The 17,339-nt window shown below is 44.3% G+C and overlaps 1 protein-coding gene across 1 annotated transcript in view; it reads right to left on the bottom strand.

Moving 5' to 3' along the window:
* The window catches only part of HPCAL1 (hippocalcin like 1), a 119,180-nt gene extending 103,509 nt beyond the window's left edge, over positions 1-15,671 (bottom strand). The window contains exon 1 of the mRNA XM_050951040.1: positions 15,299-15,671. The gene's annotated coding sequence lies outside the window, so the exon portion shown is untranslated. The remainder of the gene's footprint in view (positions 1-15,298) is intronic.
* Positions 15,672-17,339: the final 1,668 nt, after the last annotated feature.

Below are 17,339 nucleotides of genomic sequence, written 5' to 3'. Positions count from 1 at the left end.
AGTCAGGAAAGAGATTCATGCTCCCTGCAATAAATGGTGACATGCTAACCCTACATGGAAAACCTCAGAGGAGCTGAGAAGCCAAAGTCTCACTCAGGGTGCCCCCCACCAAGTTCTACCAATTTTGGGTGGGGGGAGGGAGAAGAAGGAGAAACGAGAAGATGTGGCCAGTCTGCCCCACCCTGCTCAGGAGCTTTCACCCTAAGTCCATTTCCATTCAGAACTGTGCCCAAACCTAATGATGATATCATAAAAAGCAGTTAATACTCCACAGCTCTTCTCCAGCCCCTCCCGCCCCCCCCCACACACACAGCAGCAAAGCCAGTATACATGGAGGGGCTGAGCAGCTGGAGCTGTTAATCCTTCCTTCCTCTGCTTTGGACAGTAACGTGCCACATATTCTATCTACTGAGGCACTGATTACCATAGTGTTGGAACATCTGAGTCTTCCTAGTGTATTTATCTGCTCAGCTCCCTTGGGAGGTACTATTATCCCACTTTACAGATGCAGAACTGAGGTATAGAGACACCAAGCGACTTGCCCAAGATCACAGGAAGTCTGCGGTGAAGCAAGCAACTGAATCCTGATCTCTTGAGTCCCAGGCTAATGGCCTAACCACTGGGCCATGAAAGCTCTATCCAGGAGATAGACAAAGCATGAGGGAAAACAAACACCAATAATATTAGGCACTAGCTATGGAGATGGATCCAAGACATTCCCTATAGATTTTGTTGGTTAATCTGGAAAAACCATTTACGTCCACTGAATAAAAGGACAGATTCCCAGGCTACTTTGTTTTCTCATGCTTTAGAATAGTTTGTGTTTTCAGTTAGAACATAGATGTATCTATCAACGGACAACTCCTCATCTTCAGTTTTTCTCCTTCTGTCGTCTGCATATGAAACATTCCACCATTAACCTTTGCAACATGAAGTGTGCCTCAGTATTACAGGCAATCGCCACCTGCTTACTAAGCAAAACTGACAGTGTTTGAGATATTTAATCTGCTGCGGCGAGGCTGAACGCAGGCAGGTTCATCTCCCTGCAAGTGGAAAGCCAGAGAAAGAAAATGTGATGCTAAATCATTAGCAAAAGCAAGTTAAAAAAAGAAAAAAAAGATTTTGGCACTGTAAGGTCTCACTCCAGTAAGCAAAAAGTGAAACAAGCCAGAGGCAGCAAACTACAAATTAGCAGATCCTGAAAATATGCTACTATATGTTATTCACCGGGTGCTTACACAAGCTCTCAAAACACAGTTTCCCCTTTTAGAGCCTTCTCTACATAAAGTTGGAATCCTACTCCTCTGATTTTTTTTTTAAATTGACAATGCCTAATGATCTAACGTGCAGTTGCACTTATATATTACTGCATAGGCAGAAGCCTCTTCCTTCATCCTTCATTTCATAGACAGATACAGGATCTTACTAGTCAGACAATATCTATTAGATCATCTATTATATCCCCTGCTCTTAAACTGGAATTTTAAAGATACATTGACATAGTACATTGTACCCGGGTGTGTTTTGTGTTGGTTTTGCTTAGGATACAGAAATTATGTTTATTTATTTATTTTTACAACTTATGTACATCTGACAAGCTTGACTCTAAATGGTGGATGAAACACTCAAAATGAATAGTTACTGTTCATCTTCAAACAGCCAGATTCACAGCATCACCAAAAGTTTGTTTATTTGTTGGACATTTTTTCCTCAAGGGCTTAACAGACACACTATAAAAGCTGTCAGAAGTCTGCCTGGTGCAATGGAGCCTTGACTGACACTACCTTAATGCACTGCCGCAATACAAACAAAACCAAAGATCAATTATCCTTGCCAACTTCACAAGAAAAGAGTTAGAGAACAAAGTTGACACAAAGAATAAAATATTCAAGACTACTACAGAAGAGCTTAAGTTGGGCCAGATTCATTTTAGTGCATGCAGATGCAACTCTATTGACTTTAATGGAGTTTTGCCCTCCTACAGCAAGGCTGAAATTGCACTTTTATGCTACATACATTAGGTACTTGACTTGAGTACTTCTTACTAATGGATGCTTTTTATAAATTGGTCAATAATTTCCCACTGAGGACAAACACACTACAATGTCCCCTTTTGCAGAAGCTTGCTGTCTAGGCATCTTCAGTGATCAATTTAGTTCCTAATATATATTTGAAACTTCCAGCCCATTTTACACAAGCAGGGACCTTGTAAACATCCAGCATGATCTTGGGTTCTATAGAAAACAATAATAGATCATGTGAAGCAGCAGTAAGTTTAAACAAACTATGGGTAAGACGACTTCCTCAGTACTACATCAGCAAAGAAATGCTAAGCCAATATTCTTAGATAACACCAGGAGGGACAACTGCAGGAGGGACAACTGATCATCTAGTGAATCTGACCTCCCGTATAACACAGGCCACAGGACTTCCCTTAATTCATTCCTGATTGAACTAGAGCACCTCTTTTAGATAAACTTCCAATTGTGATTTTAAGATAATTGCCAGTGATGGAGAAACCACACAACTCCTCAGTAAGCTGTTCTGATTTTGAAGTTACCCTTACTCTTAAAAATCTGCTGGGCTTACTTTACTTATCTACTCCAAAAAGAAAGTTAATTTCAGGTTATCATGTGATTGAGCCCAACATTTAAGCAGTAAGATCACATGCTGTACTAGACCCACACAGACCCGGTTTACAAGAGAAAGAAAGAAGCATGGAAAGTCTAATTCTCCACTATGACTAAGCATATTAAAATCTAATTTTGCAGGCCTTCAAGTGTCATCATGAAATTAATTTATTTCACATAACTATTTTTTTCCTTCCTGAACTGAAGAGGCGATTGACAAATGCCACATACTGTTTGGCCTGACTGGGCACAAACTATTGTGTTCGAGTAAAAAGAGATAAAGGCAGTATGGGATGGAACAGTGCCAGTTATATTTACCCCATTCCCTCTTTTAATGCTAAACTCTTTCCAATAAGATTAACACAATTATGTCATTATACATTCATTGTTCAGGAAGTTTATCCTTCCCTTCCTCTTATCATCCTCTTTCTGTTGCACTTCCCCGCTGCACAGGATGCTAGCTATTAAAGCTATACACTGTGTATTTGGCTGCACTATAAAGGCTCTTTTTGAGGAGGCGGGGGTGGGAGGGCGCAAGAAGTGGCATTAACTACAGTACAATTCATCAAGTACATCCACAGGAAAAAACAAGCCCTTTGTTAGACTAGAGTTAAGATTGTAAATACGCATCAATAAACATACTGGGGAAAAACGTAATAGAACACACAATAGTTTGAAGAGCTTGAAATTTTGAAAGAAAGGACCTAAATATTACCAAAAAAAGTGTAAAATATGAGATTGCAGAGTTAAAGTACCTCGAAAAACCTTAACTTTGCCCTCATGCCCATGCTGCCCTATATATGGAGGGGCCATAAAGGGGGCCCAGTGGATTTCCCAGCTATGGAATTTGCAAAATAATTTGTGACAACAGAATTTCATCTTAAAATATTATAATAATAATAATAATATAAAAGTTAACATAATAATAATAATAAAGAAATATGTTTCTAATCTTTATGGTCGCAGAGAAGACCTTGAAAATGGGCAATGAGTACTTGATATACTGGTGTCTGCCTGCTCTTGAACTAGAACTTTAAAGAAAAGTCTGCAGAGAGCCTGAAACAATAGCTCCAAGAGGCAGATACTGCCACATTCAGCTCTATCACGACTCTGACTCTGCAATTTCATAACCATGGAAAATGAAGGTTCCCCCCCCCAAGATGCCATGAATCTCAGCTTCTTAACTGTGGAATTTTGCTAATTCACTGCAGCACTCCCCTCTTGGGACCTGCCTGCAGCTGCCTCTTGCTTTCTGCTCACCCTACAAGAAGCAATTCATTGGAGTACCATATACACTCTTTGCATTGTTCCATGAAATCAGGCAGCAGGGATTTGGGGAACTACAGCTGGAGTCCAGTTTTCAGCCTGGGAGCAGGGACGAGCCACAAGCTGAGCTTCCTGGAGAACAGCACTACCGGCCGGCCTGGGGAGCCAGAGAGATGAGACACTGAAGCTAGCTACAAGCTCCACCTTCCTCAGCATACATGGGGGAGAGGTGGAGGAAAGATTTGACTTGAGTGACTAGATAACATCACATGAGCTAAGGCAGAGGTGGGTAAACTATGGCCTGCAGGACCGTTCTGCCTGGCTTCCGAGCTCCCGGCCGGGGAGGCTAGTCCCTGGTCCCTCCCCTACAGGTGCAGTTGGATAGGTGTGGAATTCCAGGGGTGTCTGTCAGGGGATGGGGGTGTGGATAGGGGTCGGAGCAGTCAGGGGACAGGGAGCGGGTTGGATAGGGGGTGGGGACCCAGAAGAGGGAGGTCAGGGGACAAGGAACAGGGCAGTTGGATGGGTTGGCGGTTGTGAGGGGGCAGTCAGGGGACGGGGGCCAGGCTGCTTGGGGAGGCACAGCCTTCCCTACCCGACCCGCCATACAGTTTCGCAACCCCGATGTGGCCCTCAGGCCAAAAAGTGTGCCCACCCCTGAGCTAAGGCCTACCAAGCCAGGCTGCCTAGGGAAAAGCAACCAAATGGTTTATATATTTTGCATACATCGTAAAAATAAAATTGTTAAAAATAAAGACATATGAATTTTACATCATTGTGTATTTTTGGCGGGAAGCCATTCCTTTGTCTGTGAGGGAACTTGGGAGGGATGGGAATGTGGGATATTTTGTGAAGAACAAATGTACGTTGTGGAATTTAGGAGCTCGTGCCACAGAATGTTGTTCCATCATGCTGCAGAGCACACAGGGTCCTGTTTACAAGCACATTTAAGATTAAAAGCGACTTCCCTCTCAATCTCTGTCTCAGAGGTTGATAGAGAGCATCAGTGACTGATTTGGGGAGTAAAGACAGTCTGAACAGCTGTTGGGGGCAAGAGGGACCAACAGCCCAGGATGAGGAAAGAATACGAGCCTGAGGGAAGAAAGACGATGTCGGGATTAGGCTGCTGCTCGGCCACCAGCCCTCTGATGAGCAGAAGTGGCATTGGCTGTAGTTGCTCCTCTCCTGGAAGTTGTAACAGCTGTCTCCCCATTACCCTAATCCTCCCTGCGCAAGCTTCCTTCTCTGACTTATGGTCTGTGGGCAAGGCAAGGAATTAAGGGAAAGGAAACAGCCACTGGACCAGCTGGGGAAGGAGCAAGGATGCCTTCACCACTCTTATCTAATAGAGGGTCAAGGTGCCTGCAACAGACTCATCTGACCCCTCTACAGAATTCCCACCATCCTATTTAGGCCCCTTAGCCTGCTGCCTCTCATATAGGATTGTTAACCATCCAGGCTTTACTCGGAGGGTCTGGTTTTTGGCTTCTGTGTCCAGGAGCCATTTAGGGTTGCCAGATGCGCAGTTTTCAACCAGAAAGTCCAGTCAAAAAGGGGACCTGGCAACACTAAATGACACCAAACCCAAAAGTCCAGTTACCACAGGGGCGGGGCAGGCACTGGGTCATGAACCCACACCAGTCCCTACTCAGCAGGGAATGCCTCCTACCTGAAAACAGGTTCCTTGAGATGATCAAGCAAGTGACAGGGGTAGAGCCTTGGGGGAATCAGCAATTAGAAATGTGGCAACCCTACTCTCATATTGCAACATCACCTCCTCTGAAGCTCAAATACTGAGCCTGCTGTCCTGAACCTTAAGGGTACATCTACACTAGAACCAGGTGTAAATTCCAGCTCGAGGAGACACATCTATACTAGTTCAATGTGAGCTAAAAACAGAAGCACAGCCATGGCAGCACCAGCAGTCAACGGGGCTAGTTGTCTTGAGTTAGATCCCATCTGAGACCCCAGGTCTCAGTGACCTGAGCAGCTAGCCCCTCCTACCACTCATGCTGTCACAGCTATGCTTCTATTTTTAGCATGCTAGCTCGATCAAAGCAAGCACAGAGCTGGAATTTACAACCGGCTGCTTGGTGTAGGCTTACTCTTAGAGAGAGCAGCCATAGGGGCAGAGAGCGGAAGGTGATAGGAGGAGGCTGCCTTAATCCTAGAGATTCTGTATCATGACATCCTAAATGCTGCTGGAAGCACGGTTTTTCTTCTACCACAGTCAAAGCAGCCTCTTATTGCCTTTAAACTGGAAGCATCGATGCTTGCTGTCAAATATTTATTGTTTAATATATATAACACCAAGAGGTCCCAATCAACATGGGGTTGGGGGCATTTTGCAGGGTATAGTACAAGCACATAGGAAAACATGGAGTTTATAATCTATGATGCCCTATCCTGCGAACACTTAAGCACATGCTTAATTTTTAAGCACAGAAGTATTCTCACTATTTCAACTGGATTACTAAATCTTTGCAAGATCAGGGTCTAAGTGAACAAACAGAATAGAGAAACCCATGAGTGAAATGCACAGCTATATGCCATTTAAAAACATCACTGGCTCATATTTTTGGGGCACTCACCTGGTTGGCTTCGAGTAACTACCGCAATATTGATATTAAATAATCTGGGGCTTTCATACATGCACAGTAATATCTAGGGTGGAAGAAGAATTATAAGTTTGCTCAGGGAATGCCATTCATTTTGATAGCCCTTATATGTATGGCAGGTAAATTTCAGCCAAATTACCCAAACACAGAACAAAATTAATGGACCCCATAACAAGCTTTGAAACTCCCCAGACTCAGGCTCTGGCATGCTACTATGGGTGAGCAACTTCCCATGCTAGGAAATCCTCAACTGAAGGTATCCTGCTGCTAGCGAGAATGGTCAATCCTATGAATGAAAGTGATCTATAACCAATCAGGATGAGAGATAGGCTCTCCAAGGATCAGCACTCAGACCATGCAGACTTCTAAAGATAACCACTAGCACCATGAAATGTCCCCAGCTATGCATTAGTGCAAAGGTCTGAGTAGTGAGCACTCGTGTGATGAGCTCACAGCAGCCAGTCTCACTCAAAGTGGAAAGGTGCCTTCAGACCACCACAGGACTGACCTGGATGTTAAAAGGATAAAACCGAAGCAACATACCATACTGGCCCTACCTGGAGGGAACAAAGGCACAGATGAAAGTCAACCAATGAGGAACAGTTGCAGCCACTGCTGCTGGAGGGCAGGAAGAGCATAAAACTCCCAGGAGACAAAACCACATTGACAAAAAGGTGGATTTATACCCTCAGTGACTGGTGCAGGCAATCCTTCAGCCTGCTCTTTTCGAGTATTCCCTTGACCAACAAGCATCACTTCTACCTTGCCAGGCCTCAGTCCCAGCCAATCTGCTTCCATGCAGACCCCCTCTCACGGCTGCTCAGTGAGAAAGAGAAAGTCGGGAATCTGTTTTCAGTGACAGAGGCAGAGCTCTGCAATGAAGTTCACTATGTGAATAGCAATGAGTGGATTGTGCAATCTGATCTATGAAGGCAGACCCTTACTCCTATGAACAGTCCCACTGAAGTCAACCGGGCTCTGCAGAAGCACAGGGGATCTGCCTGTACAGATTAGACTGCAGAATCAGGGCCTTATTTAAGGAGAATTTGCAGCATTGGGAAAGTAAAGTGTAGGTTATATCCTAATGGAAAGGAGTCTAAATTATGTACTTTTCTTTAATATGGTAAGAACAATCTGCTCTCATTCTATATATTGTCAGAGGAAAAATGTCCCTTAGAAATTATGATTGATCTCTATGAAAGGCTGAAATTTACAATACTGTAACATAAAACAACATTCTCCATAATGAGCACTATTTTCTCTCACTCACAATGCATGTTTCAGAGATCAGGTCTGAGTGCAGAAATCAAAGTGATGTGAATTAGAAATCTTCTTGCATCATAGTAACATCAACAGGTAGCTCTAAAGACTTTTTCCTATTCTCTTTTGGGCCCATCAACTCCGAATGAAACAGGATTAGACTCTAAAACAATATTTTACATATATATGAAAAACACCAACCAGCCTGAGACTTGCTTTATCTAAGCTGTTGCTTCTAAAAAGTATTTGACATTGTGGTTAATAGGATTCTTCATGCTTGTGTGTTTTGGGGGGGAGGGGAGGGAGGGAGGAGAAGAGGGAAAGAGAGGTGAAACTCTTGCAGTCTATTTAGTTTTTCAGCATTCTGGGGGGGGACGGAGGGAAGAAAAAAACCCTCCCTAATCTCCTGCAAAAAAACAAACAAACAAACAAAAATAAAAAATCCAGCTACCAAGCATTTCACTGGAAGTCAATTTCCTAAAGGCAATCCAGATGTTTTAAATTAAAAAACAAAAACAAAAAAAAGCCTTACACATAATACTCCTCTCAACTGCACAAGTGTATCTTAGGCTTTGTCTACACTAAAGAGGAAAGTCAATGTAAGCTACACAATTTGAGTTACGTGAATAGCATAACTCAAATTGATGTAGCTTAGACCTACTTACTGCAGGGTCTACATTACGCTGTGTCAACGGGAGATGCTCTCCCATCGACTCCCCTTCCTCTTCTCGATCTTGTGGAGTACCAGAGTTGAAGTTCGAGCGGGCAGTGGTTGATTTAGTGGGTCTTCACGAGACCCACTAAATTGAGCTCCTGTGGATCAATCACTGCAGAGTCAATCCCATCAATCCCGGCTGTAGTGTAGACAAGCCCTTAATTGACTTCAGTGGAGTTACTTGAAATTTACACCTATGTAAGTCAAAGGAGAATTAGGCCTGGTCTACACTTAAATGATAGGTCAACATAGTTACACTGCTCAGGGATGTAAGTGCCAAAGCTATGCCAACCTAATCCTTGGGCTAGATACAAACAGGTCAATCGAAAAATAGCTATGCCACTATAATCCCTGCAGTATGGACCAAGACCTCCTGGTGTCTGCAGAGAGATTTTAAGGTCCCGTCAGTGAAAAGCTGAACCATTTACTCATACTTACTGTGCTTGACTGGCCAGTGGCACCAGTAAAAACAACATCCTACAAGGATGGGAAGGAAACATCAGCATCCTTAGTACTGGCACATGTTAAAATGTTCACTTAAAAGGTTCTGACTGTATTACAGAGATTAATCACAAGGCAGCAATTTAGAAAATATCTGCATTGAAACACTCATTTTATGTTATGGTATACTGGGGGGTGGGGACGAAGGGAAGACAAAAGTTCAATCTGAGTACTTTCTGTGCCACCTATTGCCCGAGATCATTAGTTTCTAAGAAAGCCCTTAGAATCCTCCTGCAGAAAAGGGACATACATAAACTCTGAATGTAATAAATCCCGACCAAAAGGAAAAAAAACAAGTGGTGTCTAATCACTACTTGCTTTCTACTATCTATTAAACCTAATTCCATGCTTATCTCGCTTCACCTCCTCTTTCCTCGCCACCTTCTAGAATTCACACCAAAGTTCACTTCTGCTAAGGAATCCGCTCTCTTTCAGTGAAAAGACAACAACAAGGGTTTGCAATATAATCTGATATGCTTCACAGATATTGCTATTTTCCTTAATTAAATAGTTTAATAATTAAGTGTGTGAAAAATCAAGTGCTAGTGGTTATAAACCCACACAAAAACCTACCAAACACTCAAGTTTCATAACTCATGCACTACTTTTTAAAAAACAGATCATTTTGCCACCACCAAACGACCTTTGTTCTAAGAAATGCAATGCGGTAAGTTTTGGGAAAGATTATTTACTGCTGAACACCAATCAAAATAAGAGAAAGCAAGCAACGCCCTCCAAACTAGGAGCAGACTATTGGCAGTACAACTACAAGCTTTCCTCCCCCTACACAATGGGTGCAGAACCAAGAACAGAGGAATTCCATTCACAATACACTTTACAGAACTGAAAAAAATCTTGAAACTACAGAGCAATAAAGGGGTCCATTCTGTACCGATGTGCTCGTCTGCTCAGTGTTTAGGAGAATTAAAAACATGGAAAGAAAGGCTCACAATACACCCACACAGACTTGGCTTTGGGCCCCCAGAAGGCATTCTTTTTCCCTCCCCGCCACCCACGCCACAGCCAGTTCTATAATGACTTAGCACAAGACACTTGTCAACTTTCAGCCAACAATACGATACATTTCCTTAACTGAAGCCTGACCTACACCATCAATCTCTGTCAAGAGTAATGTTTGTGTTTTCAATAAATTACAACAGCCTACAACTTAATCACTAGAACTAAACACACACCAGGACATTTCACAGTGAAGTGTTCCTGGCTTCTTCTCGGGTAGTAGATTGCATACACCCACATGCTCTGCCTGGGAAAGGAAAAAAAAGACACCTTTACAAGATGATCAGTATACTAGTTAATTTGTTACACCAGAAACAGTCTCCAAAACGACAAAAATCACAATCTGACTTCTCAACCAACTGCACGACCTTTAGCCCTTAAAGATGGCAAACTTGTCAGGTCATCTCATACTGTCAAGCTCACTTCACACTTTTAATATTCAACCTCCCTCAGTCTCCATATGTCTATGCTGAACCATCTAAATGGTTTTCTAACAACATTACTGGATACTTAAAAGGGATGCCATCAATTTTAAAGTCTTCTTTCTGAAGACGTCCATATTACTATCACTGAAATAATAGAGAACATTATTTTTCTTGGTTTGTTTACTGCATGCCCATTCAGTTGCGTGACTACACCAGGGCAGTCAATCTGCTCAGCTGTCTGTACAAGTATGCTGCAACAGGGGCAAGAAAATCCTCTTTTTAGAAATGCTATAGTAAAACCTGGAGAGGGCCTCAAAGGCAAGTGTAGTAGAGGCTACACTTACTTCATGTTTTTGAGCTGACTAGTTTTTAAGCAGACTCTCTCTCAGGTAGTTTGATCATCCAAAAATACAGAGGGGGGAGGGGCGCATAAGGGGAGAGTTTATCAGTTTTCAACTGGAATGCTTCCTGCAGGAAGTATCTCTGATTCAGAGCAAAGCACACTTTGGCTAATGTGAACTAGTAAGAATTCACTGAACTTCTTGGTTCCTGCTTAATCATGAAAGTATCAGACACAAAAAGGACAAGGAAGAGCTGCATATATTAGGAAGAGATGGAGTCACAGAGTAGCATTTGTGGTTTCTTCCACATTGGTAATTCAGATGCCTAAAAAACAAAACAAAACACATAGGTCTTACTAGTCACCTTATGAGTTATATATAATTACTTTTTAATAGCAATTACATATCTCAGCCAGTGCACTCCAGGGGAATTACAGAACATCTCAGATTGTTAAATCGATTCAGCCTCAGATTTGTACCTTATAGTACCACTGAAGTACTCAAGCACAAAGGAATGCACTTTTTATTGTATATCTGAACCAACAAATCTCCTGGTTACAATAATAATAAAATACTGAACTTCCAGAGACACACAAGATTTCCAGAAGAATCATTTCAGTATGTATTCTTTCAGCTGTAAGTTCGGGAGGCAGGTAGATATTTGACTTCAATATTCTTTTTAAGAGTACACAGATACTGCTATTATACTGTGAAGCAGAACATGACAACAGGCAGAAGATATATTGGTTGGGAGACTCAATGTGTTGGTTTAGAGGGTTATCACACCACCACAAGCTTGTGAGGGCTTTTGTTCAGCAACAGACTGCCAAAGTGAAGATAAAATAAGCGTATACATTTGTTCAACTTCAGAATAGCAGCATGTTATTGTAGCATTTGGAATTTCAGACATTTAAAACATTTTGCACTCATTACAGTTAAAATTAACAGCTCTGCAAACTGAAATCCTACAGTCAACCTATTGCACAGACAACCTGTTGCACAGACATCTGAGGCAGCATGTTACTTCATTAATATAGTCAACATGATCTGGAGATTAATTTCTGTTGGCAAGAGATAGTTTACTTAACATGAGTTAAGCTCCAGTTCTTCTCAGTGCAGCCCAACTTCAGTATACATTTTCTGATGTAGACTATGGCCAAGAGGAACTGATCCTAGATCAAAACATTTTAATACTAGAAACTGAGGGCTGAATACAGTTTTAAAAATTGGTTTCTCTTGCAGTCAAGGGAAGATAGACTTTTAGTTGTTGAATATGACCTAAAGTCAGGTTTTAAGAAATGATCAACAGATACTCAGAAAAGCAACATCCCCAATCAACATCAGCACATTCTGTACTTGCGCGCACACATACATAGGCTGTATATCCAATGCATCACTCATCACCATAACATTAAGAAAAATCTACAACCCAGAAAGTTAAGCTTGAATTACTAGCATTTCTGCCCAACTCAAGTCCAAACAACAGATGCATTATCTTTTTTTTTTTTTTTAAATGTTACCACTTCTAACCAGTGGCTCATGTAGCCCCCCGGAGGAAAAAAAAGCCAGTCATACCCAACTTTAATATCATTTGGACCACAAAGTAATCTGTATTATTAATTCAGAACAATAGTACCCTTCAGTCTACCACAAGGAAAGAGCTGTTAGGATGATCAGAGGTTTCCTCATGTCTCACTAGATTAGAGCAGTGGTTCTCAAACTTCATTGCACAATGACCCCTTTCTGACAAAAAAAAAAAAAAAGAAGTTACTATATGACCCAATGAGGGGGGGACCAAAGTTTGAGACCATCCAAGCCCCAGGAGCTCAGGGCGGGGAGGTGAGGGGGGCGGGGACCCAAGCCCCAGGCTGTGGGAATCAAAGCCAAAATCCAAGGGCTTCAGACTCAGGTGGAGGGGGTCTATAACCTGAGCCCTGACACCCAGAGCTGGAGCCCTCTGGCTTTGACTTTGGCCTCAGGGGTGGGGCTCAGGCTTTGGCCCCAGGTGGTGCGGTTTGGGCTTTGCCCTCAGTCCCGGGCCACAGCAAGCCTAACACAAGCTCTGGCTACCCCATTAAAAAGGCCTTGCAACCCAGTTTGGGATCTCGACCCAAAGTCTGAGAACCCCTGAATTAGAAAATCTCTAACATTCAGTTGTTTGCATGCGCCAAGGACCCTACTGTAAGACAGAGAACATTGGCTACACTCTAAACTCCAAAGCGCTGCCGTGGGAGCGCTCCCGCAGCAGTACTTTGAAATGCGAGTGTGGTCGCGGCGCCAGCGCTGGGAGAGAGGTCTCCCAGCGCTGCACGTACTCCATCTCCCGGTGGGGATTAGCTTGCAGCGCTGGGAGCCGCGCTCCCAGCGCTGGGGCACTGTTTACACTGGCGCTTTGCAGCGCTGTAACTTGCTCCACTCCGGTGTGTTTTTTCACACCTCTGAGCGGAGAAAGTTGCAGCGCTGTAAAGCACCAGTGTAGCCAAGGCCTCAGAAGTCACAGCAATATGCTTGTGGTTCTACTCAGCTTCAGATGGTCAAAGCTGTTCCCAAAGGAGAGTGGGCAGGGCACTTCAAAGTCATAGCAGATTAATTGTTCCCATGGCTTTACTTGCCAATGACAGCAGGAAGCACTGAAGCAGTATTGGCATGAGTATGCAAGACAGTATTATCATGATAACGGTTTACTGAAACTCTCCATGGTCTTGCTAGAGCTGCATTTTAGGCGATAGGAGGTTTTGAGGCAGAATTACAATGAATAGCTCAGAGTCACTGGAAAATACCCGAAATATTGAGAGGAGGAAGAGGAGAGTGTGCATTCTCAGTCTCCATCCCCCTTTCTTCCTTTTACAAGAATTATAGTTAGAGGTTTTTGTTTGCAGCTAGATACATTATACTATCATCTCATGAAAAAGTTTATCTGTAAACATTCCTGGATGCGACAAAGACTCAATTAAAAAAAAAACACGCTAGTGGTGACTAAACACCACAGTGAGCACATACAGTATTTGAAGACAAAAAGGTTCCGTTTCAGACACTGCTTTACTTTCACTCAGGAAAGGGTTATTTGTATGGAAATTCATTGGTAAAAACATAAGTGTGCCATTTTACATACAATTTCTTGTAAGTCTCAACATTTCATAATAACCTCAAATACTCACACTCTCTTTCTATAGATCACTAAGCAAATGACAACTCTAATGCAAATGTAAATCAACAAAACCCTTTTCAGCAAAGAATCCACTAAAGTGTAAAAAGGTAACGCCCTTCAGATTTACAGTCTCTCTCACCGGCCAGCCTGGCTTTTGTTTTGCTGAGCCTCTCTTGAAGAGACCAGTAAAGGACCATACAGACTTTCTGGAAGGACATTCTCTAGAAGAGTATGGCAAATAGGAAGTTCCGTTTTTAAATAGTTTGTTTAAACACAGTGTAATGTTTATGCATTTGTAAGTCTGACTGGTAAAAGATTAACCACCATTAATGTGAGCCCTGGGGTCTCTGCATAACTTTAATAGTCATATTTTTCTGCTAAATTAGACAATTCACATGCATGCCCACATACCCAAACACATACACACAAATATATACACACACACCTAGGTGCCTACCTGTAGTCAAGTATCAGAGGGGTAGCCGTGTTAGTCTGGATCTGTAAAAGCAGCAAAGAATCCTGTGGCACCTTATAGACTAACAGACGTTTTGGAGCATGAGCTTTCGTGGGCGAATACCCACTTCGTCAGATACATGTCTGGGTATTCACCCACGAAAGCTCATGCTCCAAAACGTCTGTATTCTATAAGGTGCCACAGGATTCTACCTGTAGTGAGGCAGAGAAAAAAGCAGCAATTCTCATTTCACACACCTACAGTCAGAGTAGTGGTTTAACTCTGAAATCCAAAGGGGCTGGAGGAGGAATTAAAATAGTAAATCTGCACCGTACAAACACGCCGAAGAGAAGACGACTTTCGTAGTTAATAAGGAAGGGTTTTGGCGAGAAAGAATGATTCACGGTGAGTTCAACAAAATGTATCATGATCTACTAGGCTTAACAACACACCACAACATTGTTAGGAAGCTACTGGAAAGACGGGTCCCCAGAACTGCTAAGGTCACAGACCAAAGGAGAAGGAGAGTAACTCTGCTGGCTGGAGCCCTGGAGGAAACGAGGAAAGACCCCCCCCCCCTCGTAGCGGCTTCCCCGGTGGGAGAACACGGCCAAAAGATGCACGCACCCCACTGACAGCTGGCACAGACTGCATCGAGTTGGAGGTTTAAAACCCAAACTTGGTGGAAAGTCGCCGGCCGTATGAAAGGGGAGCTCAACTGTTGCAAAACCCTGCCCGCAGTCTGGTTACATTTCCCCTATTCCCAAGCCCAGGAGATGAGCCGATTAACTCCCCCGCCCCCAAAAGGGTAACGCGGGGGGGGGGCGGGCTCACAGTGGGAGAAGAGAAAACAAGCATCAAGCCGAAGCCGGGTGCCCCCAGCAGCCCGCCAAGGGGGCACAGCCACCGCTCACCGCCCTTACCAGGTCCTGAGGCTGGGCTGGTCTCGCCGCGCTCCGGCTGCCGGGGTGGGAAGCTCCCTCGCCGGACCCGCGCGAAGCGAAGCGCTCGCTGCTGGGGCTGCTGCTGCTGCTCGGCGACTGCGATCAGAGAGAGGCGAGCGAGGAGCGAAAGAGGAAACGAGCCGCCGGCTCCTGGCGGGGGGAGGGAGCGGCAGTCGCCCTGGGACCCGCGGGGAGAGTGAACTTTGCAGCCGCGGGAGGAGGGACGCTGGCCTGGCGGAGGCGGGTTGGCCGCAGCGGCGCTCTCCGCGCGGTCACTGACACTGCCCCATACTGCGCCCCGCGCTGCCGCGGCGCAAACTCCGCACTGGGCTCTGCCCCCGAACCCGCACTGGGCGCGACGGCCTATTGGCTCCGGGAGCGGACCAACGGCGGGCAGGGGGGAGGCGCCGTCGGGCCCGCCCCGCGCTCCCGCCCCTCGTTGCAGGGTAGCCGCGAGGGGCGCTGGCGGCGCCTCCTGCAGCAGGAACCCGTTGGTCTCTCCCGCCCCACCACGCTGTGCCCGGCAGCGCAGGAACTACCGAGAAGTCCTGGGAAGTAGCGCGCACGCAGCTGCCCCCAGGCGCCACGAGCCCGGCCCGAGCAGCGCTGAGTCCGCAGCCCAAGCACGTGCACTCCAACCCCTTCTCAGAGCTCTGGCCTGCCAGCTGCGGAACCGAAACAGCTACGGGACCCATGCAGGCAATCAAAGAGAACCACAAGTCTTGCGTTTCAGATCGTTCTGAGTAGTCACAACCTGCCCCAAGCAGGAATCCTTCGCAGAACATTTTGTCACCGTGACCACGTCCAGGGCCGCCAAGAGTGGGTTCAGGCTCCGGTGAAAAAAAAATTCGAGACCCCCCCTAGCAAGGGCAGACTGGTCACACAGGGCCGGGGAAGCCGGCCCCGGGCCCGCTTCCGGACCGCCAGGCCCCGGTCATTTGTACCGGCTTCCCCCATCCCCCCAGTCGGCGGTGACCACGTTTGAATAAAAGGCAAACTGGAGAAAGTTGTTAACTGCTCCCACACAATTTGCAATAGAAAAAGACGCTACGTTTTTGGAATAAATCCTTGGTTATGAGTTATTTCCTCAGCTCTATCCTCTGCCTTCTCTGTGACATACGAGAATGGGAGCTTTGTTTTCACTGTGCATATGTTACTTGGACACCTGAATCCTGCATCTGAACGCTAAGATCAATAGGTAAGCAAAGGCATTCCCATTGTGTGCACTTAAGTGCCAGTTTGAGCATCCTATTACAAGATCTTATTGTCCTATTAAAGTATCTGCATTTGGACAATTGGACCCATTGGGTGTATTTAGCCTACTTGAACATTTTTTAAATGACATACCTGCATTAACTGCATCCTTAATACTCTCATATAATGGTGCAGTGAAATACACAAACCACAGTGCTTTAACTGCTTTTGTATCTCACCTTTATTTTGAATTTTCGCTTCTGCTTCTTAATTTTATTTCTATAGTGGGAAGAAAGAGAAAAGTCGAGACTAAATTAAACTCATCTGTCTCCTTCAAACTATATATTGAATTTGATTAAGCATCTGACAACCGAAGCAGCTTCATACAGTGTTTAAACCAAATTATTCATGCAAATTAAAATATTTGTATATGTGAGAGAGAGAGAGAGGGAATGCACCCTTATTTCTAATCCAGAAACATCTACTATAATTACCTGTACTTCAGCAACAGTATTAAGACTCCTGTTAATGAATGTGATAGCACTACCTGCTCTCCTATCTTTAGGAATGACTAACTCAGGATATTAAAGGGATGTGTACTTTTTAAATGACTCACTTCACATTAGAGCCATTTGCCTGCCACTGGTGAGCTTTTAGTAGCACCAGGCTTGGCTGTAATTTAGCAGTGTGTGTTCATGCAAACTCTGGTTTTGATTAATGGTTTTACGCATTATGCTTAAACAATTGCTTTTAACAATACCAGAAAAGAAAGGAAGAAACTGATGGCGAGGATTAGAGTGCTTAGACCATTTCCTGTTTGTTTAAT

This window comes from Gopherus flavomarginatus, chromosome 4, assembly GCF_025201925.1.
Source record: "Gopherus flavomarginatus isolate rGopFla2 chromosome 4, rGopFla2.mat.asm, whole genome shotgun sequence".
Taxonomy (NCBI): Eukaryota; Metazoa; Chordata; order Testudines; family Testudinidae; genus Gopherus; species Gopherus flavomarginatus.
The sequence above is the reverse complement of the archived record's forward strand: the minus strand, read 5'-3'. Positions and strand labels throughout refer to the sequence as shown.